The sequence below is a fragment of the Equus caballus genome, chromosome 11, assembly GCF_041296265.1.
Source record: "Equus caballus isolate H_3958 breed thoroughbred chromosome 11, TB-T2T, whole genome shotgun sequence".
Taxonomy (NCBI): Eukaryota; Metazoa; Chordata; class Mammalia; order Perissodactyla; family Equidae; genus Equus; species Equus caballus.
The window spans coordinates 36,681,242-36,691,811 of NC_091694.1; the positions used below are offsets into that span (position 1 = coordinate 36,681,242).

At 45.3% G+C, this 10,570-nt stretch overlaps 1 protein-coding gene across 15 annotated transcripts in view; it reads right to left on the minus strand.

Moving 5' to 3' along the window:
- The window catches only part of ACACA (acetyl-CoA carboxylase alpha), a 271,880-nt gene that overhangs the window by 228,251 nt on the left and 33,059 nt on the right, over positions 1-10,570 (minus strand). For 3 of the 15 annotated variants that reach the window (XM_070227570.1, XM_070227564.1, XM_070227577.1), the window contains exon 1: positions 1,423-1,918. The exons of 10 other annotated variants lie outside the window; for them this stretch is intronic. The gene's annotated coding sequence lies outside the window, so the exon portion shown is untranslated. Of the gene's footprint in view, positions 1-1,417; positions 1,919-10,570 lie in introns of those variants that run through there. 2 more of the 15 variants (XM_070227571.1, XM_070227578.1) reach the window with 2 other exon arrangements.

Consider the following 10,570-nt stretch of genomic DNA (forward strand, 5'->3'; position numbering starts at 1 on the left):
TTGACATCTTTCATACGCCCACTTTACAACGTTTCTTAATTATTCTTGGATTCACAACAATCCTCCTGTTATTAGAAATGAGGAAACTGAGGTGAGAAAGTGGAAAGACTTGCTACTCTGTAGCAAACAGGCACCTATCTGGACACTGCAGCTGCTGTCCTGCTCTCTTAGACCACAATGTTTTCCTTAAAAGTGCCTGTCAAACTAGCAGCACAGAAATCCTTCTCATCACAGACATCCAAGACATCCCCACCAAGAAGCCCCAGGCAAATCAGAGAATTGCTACCCCCTAGCAAGAAGAAACCACGTGACCAAAGTAAGCAGCTTCTCAAGCTGTACTACTGCACTTGGGGAGGAAATATGAATGAAAAGAGAGATTCAAAGGGGACCGACTTCTGAGACTGAAGACCAGGTTATTAGGCTTACTCCTCATGTCGGGAAATTACTGAAACACCGCTCAAGTAGAAAATGGAATCAGTAACTCCTAGGGTCTTTTGATTTCAGTCTTAAACTTAAACCCCAAACAAAAATATCTGAAATTAAAGTATTTCCCCTACCTGAACAGTTATAGTCTTACATTCTTCTAAAAAACCCACAAGGCCTACATGCAGGGCCTGATATTTAAAGCTGATTCCAAGTGTCCACTAGTGTCCACTTTCCCGTGTCCAAATGCAAAAATAATGTTGGCACTGACCCGGGCAAGACCTTCACGCACATTTTCCTCTGAAATCATTAGCCTCACATCACCTTCCGACGTCCTATCTCCAATAGCTTCCCTTGATCAGTATGGCGAACTTCCCTGAGAGTAGTAACAGGCACGAACACTTACTACGTCCCTCACAGAAAACAGAATCAAACCATGGGAGAGGGACTGGCAATGGACAATTCGCCTGGCTCTGCCTCCCATCACGATACAAAGACACAGCGAGAGCAAGAGAAGCCCAGGTCTCTGCACCCCACACTTCTCTCTCGCAAGAGAGAGAAAGAAGACTTCAATGCAACTGGACCCAACCCTCAACACCCCCGCCCACGTGGATCTTCCTCTCCCGAGCGCAGGGTCGCACTGGAGAGAGGGGTCTGGAAGGAAGCGAACCACGCCGGGGCTGAGGCGGGAGGGGGGGCTCCCACTCCCAGCAGACACTCTAGCCCCTTCCCAGAGGCCCTGGGCTGTACGCCTTCCAGTTCCGGAGTCTGAGCGCCCACTCCCGAGACCCCAAGCCCCTCCACGTCGCCCGAAAAGGGAACTCAAGGCCCCAGAGCGGCGGAGAGGGCAGGGCTGCCTGGCGCCGGGTCCTGACGGGATGGAGCTCCGGCCGCGTGCGAGCGGAAGATGGGAGGCGGCTCCCCGCCGCCGTCGCCCCTCCCCGGGCCACAGGCTCTCCAGCTCCCGAGTCACAGGCTCTAGGGGCACCCTCACCTCACCTCAGGGCTGCAGCGTCCGCGAGCCGGCGGTCCCGGAGCCCCTGCGCGGAGGTGGTGCTGGGCGGGAGGAGACGACCGCAGCTCCGGCGATGGCTGACAGGCGCGCAGCACCCGGCCGGCCCGGCACACGGGGAAGGGGCGGGGCTTCAGGGGCGCCCGCCCCGCCCCTGCCCCGCCCCTGCCTCCCACCTCAGCCCTCAAGTCCCATGAGGTGACTACGTCCGGGGTTACTCGAGGCCGTTCACCTCCGACCCGGCTCCCGGCTGTGGCGCTGTCTGGCCGGCGGTGAGGCGAGGCGCGGGCCCCCAGGGCTAGGCGACAGCCAATGGGAGGGCGGCGCGGGGCGGGGCGACGTGAGGCGATGCCGATGGTCCGAGCGCCGTTCTGCCATTCGGGGCCGAGCGGCGAGAGGGCGGGCGGGTCCCAGGCGGTCGCGGCTCCCCCGGCCTGGCCCGGCCCGGCCCGGCCTTACCCACCCTCTCTGCCGGGGGCGGGCGCAGAGCCGGCCAGCTGGCTCCCCCTCCCGGCGGACAGGGGAGTGGGGGAAACGGCCCCACGTGCACCTCCCATCAGGGAGAGAGGCGCCGGGCCGCAGTGAGAGGCCGGGATAGCCGGCTTGTAGCGCGGGAAGGGAGCCCGGAACCAAGGAGGACTGAGTAGGGTAGGCGGTGTGCGGGCCTCGTAAGGACCTCACCGTGTTCCATCCTAACACCCTGGAGAGGAGCGTGTTGCATCCATGAATCGCCCAGGATCACACAGGCTGGTTTCCAAGTTAGTGCAGGCTAACTAGCCCCTGCTCTGAAACAACATAACCAGCCTCCCTTGGCTTGCTCCTCAGCCCTAAAGCAGCCCACCCTAAAGGAGTCTGAGGTGCCGGATCCTGGAGCAGTGAGGGGAAGCCTCAGTACAGACGCTCAGTAAGAAGGACAGTGTGCCGAGGACAAGTCTTTTCTGCCTACCCTGAGCAGAGAAAATAGACGGCAGTAAATTCCTGACTTATGGGATCGGAGTGTGCTTCCCAACCTCCACTTGGTTACACCAAGCCTTTGAGAAGAAGCCAACCAATTTCTCTAGTTTTACAAATTATTTCATAACAAGACTTTCATCGTGGCTGTGTTGAAAATCAATAGTAACTAGAAAGAATCCCAACATATAAATACAACTATTGGGCAGGAGAGAAAGAAAATCGGAGAAAATTGCACATCAGAAGAATGGGGTGAGTTTAACCCCTTCCAAGAATTTAATGGAGCACCCACAGTACTTTTCTGATCCTCACACAAGCTTGTGCTGTGTAAGGATGACAATACGGATGACAATTTGGTAGGAAAAAGTTCTATGCCAGAGGGCAAAAAGTGAACAGGGTAGAAATACACACCTGAGGTCTGAAGTTCTTGGGTGGAAGTGGAGGCAGGAAGATAAGAAGATTGGTCAACAAGGAACAATATTCATCTACGAGCCCTCCTAATACCACCAGGTGGTGGCTTCTCTAAGAGTTTACCAGCCCACTTTAAAATAATAGGGACTGAAGATGTAGACTTTACAGAGCAGTGACCCATATTTCCCAATAACTTTGCCTGTCAGATGCATCTGTCAGTTGAATAAAGATAGGAAAATCAGAACTTAGACATAATTGAGCATGACTTCCTGGTTTAACAGGATATTTGACCTGACTGACTGAAAAAAAAAAAGGCCTAGGAAGAAGAAAGCTTTGCTTCTCCCTAATAGTGCTCTCTAAAGCTGGCATGAAGGAAACTTTGGAAAGAACTAAATATCTTGAGGTTGTCTCTTATTTTTCGTCTATCTTTTCTAGTTCTTATTAACTACTAAGAACTCTAATAAGAACTCTGGCCCCAAGATTCTTTCTTAGTGGTGTTGCTCTTTATCAGCCTTAGGAGCACTGCAAAACCAGGAGCTTACCCTCAAAAAGTGTCGATATGTGAAACTTCAGTAAGCCCTTACAGGTCCTGCTTTTTTTTTTTTTTTCTGGTGAGGAAGATTGGCCCTGAGCTAACATCTGTACTGGTCTTCCTCTATTTTGTATGTGGGACACCACCACAGCTTGGCTTGATGAGCAGTGTGTAGGTCCACACCCAGGATCCGAATCTGCAAACCCGAGGCTTTCAAAGCAGAGTGCACAAACTTAACCACTATGCCAACAGGCTGGCCCCACATGTCCTGCTTTTGACCTGACTGAATATTTGAAGGAATGAAGCTTTCTAAAGAACTAGCCAAGGAAAGGCCTAATGCAAGAGGTACAGTGAAAGAAAATGAAGGATGAGTTAGGATACACCAAAACCACTTACATAGCATCTAATAATCTAATTATTATTATCAAATGTTAAGATAACTGGGCAGAGAATGGGCAGAAAGCTGTGTCTTTAAGACAATACACCTGGAATTTCAACAACTCCTAAGTGTGGTGGTGTTTGGTGCATGCCGCAACCTGCCCATCTCTGCTATAGGCTTTTTAGAGCTGTTCCTTGAGTTCTTGCCACACAAACCATTATGTCTGTAAGAAGCAGTGGAGGAGAGCCAAAGAGTGGAGAGAACTTACTATATAAGACTAACAAGTGGAAGAGAAGGAGTGAGTGGCACATTCCTAAAAGCTGAAATTAGATGGCTGTAATGGGCTGAATTGTGTTCCAAAATTCATATGTTGAAGTCCTAACCCCCAGTACCTGAGAATGTGAGTACATTTGGAGATAGGATCTTTAAACAGGAAATTAAGTTAAAATTAGATCATCACAGTAGGCCCTAAATCCAAATGACTGGTGTTCTTGTAAGGAGATTGGGACACAGACACACACAGAGGGAAGACCATCTGTGAATTACAACTGATGAAGCACTTTAGCAAAATTGTGGCTCTTATGCTAGAGAAGATGGCCAACTACAAGCCAAAGAGATAAGCCTCAGAAGAAACCTACATTGGTGACAACTTGATCTTGGATTTACAGCCTCCAAAACTATGAAGAAATAAATTTCTGTTGTTTAAGCCACCCAGTCTATGGTACTTTATTATGGCAGCCCTAGAAAATTAATACAAGGTCCCAAATATCAAATGGTTGTCTAAAGGTATCAGGGAGGGGCCAGCCCTGTGGCCAAGTGGTTAAGTTCCTGCGCTCTGCTTTGACAGCCTAGGGTTTCACTGGTTTGGGTCCTGGGCACAGACATGGCACCGCTCATCAAGCCATGCTGAGTTGGTGTCCCGCATAGCACAACTAGAAGGACCTACAACTAGGATATACTACTATGTACTGGGGGGCTTTGAGGAGAAGAAGAAGAAAAGAAAAGAAAAGAAACAAGATTGGCAACAGTTGTTAGCTCAGGTGCCAATCTTTAAAAAAAAATAGGTATCAGGGATTTATCCTGAGCATTCCAGCTACCTTCCAACCTTAAAGATGGTCTCTCACCCCAATGTGGGGAAAGTAAGAGAAGTCTGAGGGGTCCTTGTCTTTCAGATGATTATAATCTATTGGGAAGACAAAACTAAACAGCAAAACAGAGTGTCTACATCTTGCTCCTTAGATAACAGCCACATGAATTTTATAAGAGCCATAGATGGGAGAAGATAAATTCTTAAAAATGAATAAGCCCAGGAATACATAAATAGTATCTGTGTCAACATCCAGGCCATTTTGGCCCTTTATTGTCAATTTTACTTTAGTTTATGGCAGTGTTTCTCAAAGTATGTTCCACTGACCATCTGAAACATAATCACTAGGTGCTTGTTAAAAATGCAGATTCCCAGCCCCACTGCAGACTTTTTTTTAGGCAGTAATTATTCACTCTCAAGTTTGAGAACAACAGTTTAGTATTTATCCTTATTTTTCCCCTCTGCTGCCAGTGCCTCTGTTAAACAGCAACGCCTCCTACACCTGCATTTCCAGGACAGGAAAGTCTTTATCAGGTAAGGCTAGAGTTGAACCAAGGGAGGAAAGAAAGTGCCGTAATAGAAAATGGAACCATGAAAAGCCCCCTGTCCTGGCGGCTGTCTGGCCATGGTTCCAGATTCCTTAAGCAGCAAGGTCAGTGATCCAGCTTTAGGATAGAGGATAGAAGAAATACTGGGATGTTATTTCCCACTGGTCCCCAATATATAACATAGACTCTAATTTGGCTTCTAGCTCTTGCCATGCTTATTCTTACATCTGCTTATGCTGGTAAACTGCTCCTTCCTCCCTCCTAATTTTCTGAATCTTTCTAGTCCTTGGAAGTCCCATTTTCTCTAGGAAGATCTCTTCTCCAGCTTCTACTGATCTATCTCTTCTTCGAATTCTTGCAGCAATCTGGTCCCCACCACACAGTTCAGCATTTATCAGGCTATAATTTTTTGTGTGTATGTTGGTTTTAGCTCTCCAGCTAAATTTTAATAATCTTACATGCAGAGAGCATTTCTTATAGTCTGGTACTCCCCTCTATGGCTCTTAGAGTAGGGCTAGGTACAGATATTAGTAAGTGCTTCATTGACCAAAGTAAAGATTATCTCCGTACCTGAGAGGCCACTCTACTCCTGATGTCTGCTTATCTGTCTTCACATCACCTCTGGGAGGCAAAGCCTCTAGTAGGATACTTAGCTGCTTTATAGATGGACAGACTTCCTCAAGAAAGTCAGTGCCTTGACCAGAATTGTGGCTCCAGTCATGAAGAAGAGAAAAAGAAGACATAATGGCCTTATCTGAACAACATGTTCCTTTGCTCTGGTCAACTTCTCAGGTTTGTCTAGAGTTAAGAGCCTGAAGGAGTTTCACATCATAAGGTCAGAAGATGCCCTCAGAAAGGCCACTTTATAAGTCTGGTCCTGATGATGAAAGGTATGATTGCACCATGAAGGGCAGTGTTCATAGTGGAGACTCACTTACCACGATGTTTTCACATGGACATCCAGGTCTTCACATGGGTACTTGGGTTTTCACAAAGCATTTCAGCTCTCCCTCCCTCCTTATCCACTCCCAAACACTTCCAGTACCTATCTATGCTATCTATATTTGGCAGTCACCAAATCTTAGCTGCTTCTTCTGTGACAGCTCCACTATATTTTTTAAAAAAATCTCTTTCTAGGGGCCAGCCCTGTGGCGTAGTGGATAAGCCCAGTGCACTCCACTTCAGCAGCTCAGGTTCACGGGTTTGGATCCTGGGCGTGGACCTACACCACTGGTCAGCCACACTGTGGTAGCGACCCACAGACAAAACAGAGGAAGACTGGCACAGATTTAGCTCAGGGCTAATCTTCCTCAAGCAGAAAAAGAGGAAGATTGGCAACAGATGTTAGTTCAGAGCAAATCTTCCTCATTAAAAAAAAAAAAAAAAAAATATATATATATATATATATATATATCTTTCTAAGTCCTACACACTTCACAACTAAATACCTGGAAAGAGTTTAAAGGCCTTTTTACCTAAAGGCAGGGAAATGGACAAGATGACTTGTTTAGGTCTTGCTCACTCCTGGGATTCTGACATTTTATATTGATCAGCTTTACAACCTTCTCATCTCTGACCTCAGTCTCCTGAAACCCATGAAAGCACTCCTGGTGAGTTTACTTCTAACCCCCTCCCCCCTTCTCTTCAGACTTCTCCACTGCCTCCATTACTCCTGTATCAGACTCAGATTTTTTCTGCTACATATTTAGGCCTCTACCTGTCTACCCCAAAAAATACCTTCACTTTCCACTGTTATTATTATATATGAAGCATAATAAATAATAAAATACAACATTAATAATTTTTATAGAGCTTTAACTTGAGCCATTGCTCAACTTCCTTTTATCCTTTTCATTCTTTCAGTTTAAAAGTTTTCCTGTATTGGGGCTGGCTCCGTGGCCGAGCGGTTAAGTTCGCGCACTCCGCTGCAGGTGGCCCAGTGTTTCGTTGGTTCAAATCGTGGGCATGGACTTGGGACTGCTCATCAAACCACGCTGAGGCAGCGCCCCACATGTCACAACTAGAAGGACCCACAACGAAGAATATACAACTATATACCGGGGGGCTTTGGGGAGAAAAAGGAAAAAAATAAAATCTTTGGAAAAAAAAAAGTTTTCCTGTATCATAACTTGGATCAAAAGATTTCACAATATCCCTGTGTTTTTTTAATCTCTCCTCTGGTTAACATACCAGAGCAGCAGGTAGAAAGCTGTCTCCCCACAGTGGACACGCTGTGATGAGGGGCCCAATTTTCTTAATGAAAACAAAAGTTAGAAAGAAAGATAAAGGAAACCAAAAATGAATGAAAATAAAATGTGGTTTAAATCAGTGAACGAGATGGCCATAATCAATGGAATAGCCTAGTTTTGGGAGTGAATATAGGTGAGAAGAACTGATTTCTGGTATTGAAGTCTAAGCCAAAGATACCTCAAGAGCAGCAGGGACGTGCCTTCTCTGTGTTCTGTAATGAAAAGAGTTTGAGCTCTTTAATCAGACAGACTAGGCTTTAAATCCTAACTCTGTTACTAATTAGCACTGTGACCTTGAGCAAATGACCCCATTTCTGAGCCTCAGTTTCCTTGTCTAAAACAGAGAAATAATACCTACCTTGTAAGGTTGTGTTTTGGATTAAATGTTATAACCAAGATGTAAAGTTTCTAACACAAGGTTTGGAACATAGTAGGTACACTGAAAATATTTCTTCCCCCTTTCTCTCTATGCCTCCATTTCCTCCTAGTGTTCAGTACAAGTACAAAATATCCTGTGGATGCTCACTTGATTCAGGTATGATTATGTTATTAAATTTACCAGTCTACCCCACCCCGGGGCCAATATTCCCAGAGCAATAGAGCACATGACCCAGGGATAATTTGAATCCTTTACCCTTACTTGGACGGAGCAAGTAAACAGGAGGAGTGACTGTGGCCTGAGCTGCTGAGAACCAACCAAGGAGTTGGCACTGTGAAGATATGCCTGGCCCTGCTCAGTCCCCTAGTTGTGCCACACTGAAAAGGCTCTTTGGCCCCTTTGGCAACTTTCATATACTACAGATGGGAGTGTAAATGGAGACAACCTGTTATGACAGCAGCTGGGCATTACTTAGTAAAGTTGAACTTACACTGCATAACCTATAACTCAGCTTCCATTTCTGGATTTATACTCTGGAGAAACTCTCAAATGTGCCCCCAAGAACATTGTTCATTATGGCCCAAAACTGGAAACAACCCATTGTCTCTCAGTATTAGAATGGATAAATAAATTACGGTACACTCATACAATGGAATATTAAAAAGCAATGAGAACGAACCAACTATTGCTACAGAAAACAATATAGATGAATTTTACAGACACAATGTGGATTAAAAATGCCAGACACAAAACAGTGTGTTTCCTGTTATACAAAGTTCAAAAATAGGCAAAACTCATCGGTGGTGGTAAAAATCCGGATAATAGTTACTCCTGATGGTGGGCAGTGACTGGGAGAGGACATGAAGGGAGGTGTATCCACTTCGTGTTATACATAATAATAAATTTACTTTAAAATACACAGGGTATGACCCATCCATTTACCTGAGTTCAAAAGCAGGCAAAATTTTAAAAAATATTTTTCATGATACATATATAGATAGTTCACTATTTTTAAAAAGCATGGGAAAATAATGATTAAGAGGAAGGAAAGGAGTGTGATCAGAGGAACAGACATATAGAGTGCTTCTAAGACACTGGCAATGTTCCATTTCTTACTTTGGGTGATGGCTACATGGTATTCACATTATTATTATTATTGTTGCTCTTATTATTATTACTGAAAATATACTTATGGTCCATATACTCCTACATGTATGCTATATTCCACAATAAAAGAATTTAAAATAAATCCAAACGAATAAAAAGCATACACCCTTAAACAAAACAGTAGCAGAGTGTGGCATTGAAATAATAATTTTAGAGTTGGAAGAGGCCTTTGAAACCATCTTGTCCAACCATCTCATCAAAAAAACCAAAACAGAGGCCAGAGAAGTTAAGTGACTTACTCAAAGTAATTCAGTCAGTTACAGAGTCTAATCCAGAACCTAGGTAAGCCCCTCCGCTTCTTGTCAAGTGTTCCTCTCATAGACCCACCCTGATGCATCCGTCAGTCATAGTTTCCTATTATCCTCCAGAGTCACATCTCTCATCTGCACACATCATAAAACTCACCTATATTATAGCTTTTTTCCTCCTAAATTTGAAATTTTTGTTGTGGGGAAAGGAGATCAGGAGAGATATCCTCTCCTCCACAGATACTCCAAACACTTAGAAAACCAGTCAAAATATTTAGTAGTAGAGAAACAGTTCTGGGTCCTATTTCTCTGCTACTAGATATCTTGACTCATTAATGCAACTCTCCCACTTCTCTGTACCCCACAGTATGGCTGCTCCAACAAGCAGGCTGACTTTTGGGCCTCTGAGACACAAAGAAAAAGGGAAGGGTCTGAGAGTCCATAAAAGAAAACTCTTCCACTTTCTCTCTCTCTGTTCAAGCACAAAGGCTCTCTCAGGAGGAGTGAGCTCTTCTGCCACCTTGTGACATAGAATGAGAATAGCAGGCCGTCAGATCCTTTCCCATCCCTACCCCAAGGGGACAGCACTATAACCTGGCATCTAGGAACTAACCTACAGAAAATTTCAAATACAGCAACAGGGGGGAAGTGTCTGATACCATAAGGGAGCTGTTAAGAAACTCATAAGCAAAAACCATGAAACCCACGAAAGGCAATGGAGCTCCTTTATTCTGCCCTACCCACCTGCCCTGCTAAGAGAATTGGGCAACTGCAGAAGAGAAAAAAGAACGAGACAGTGATGCTCTGGACCAGTAAACATCTGAGGCACTCATGTTCCCTCTACTCAGTTGACCTCACTTCTCTGCTACCTTCCATAGCAAAAGCTCTTGAAAAGATGATCTATACTTCTTCACCTCCAACTCTCTCTCGGCCCTCTCCTACTTTCACCACTCTGCTAGAACTGCTCTTACAAAACCGTCAAATCCGGTGGACATTCTGTCCTCATTACACACCCCTCTCAGCATTTAACCAACTGACCATTCCTTCCTTGAAATCTCTCCTTCTTGGCTTCAATGACATCCACTCTCATGGTTTTCTTAGCTCAGATGTCACCTCCTCAGAGAAGTCTTCTCTGAGCACCCTACTTAAAGTGGCCTCTGCCAGTAATCCTTCACCTCATCGCC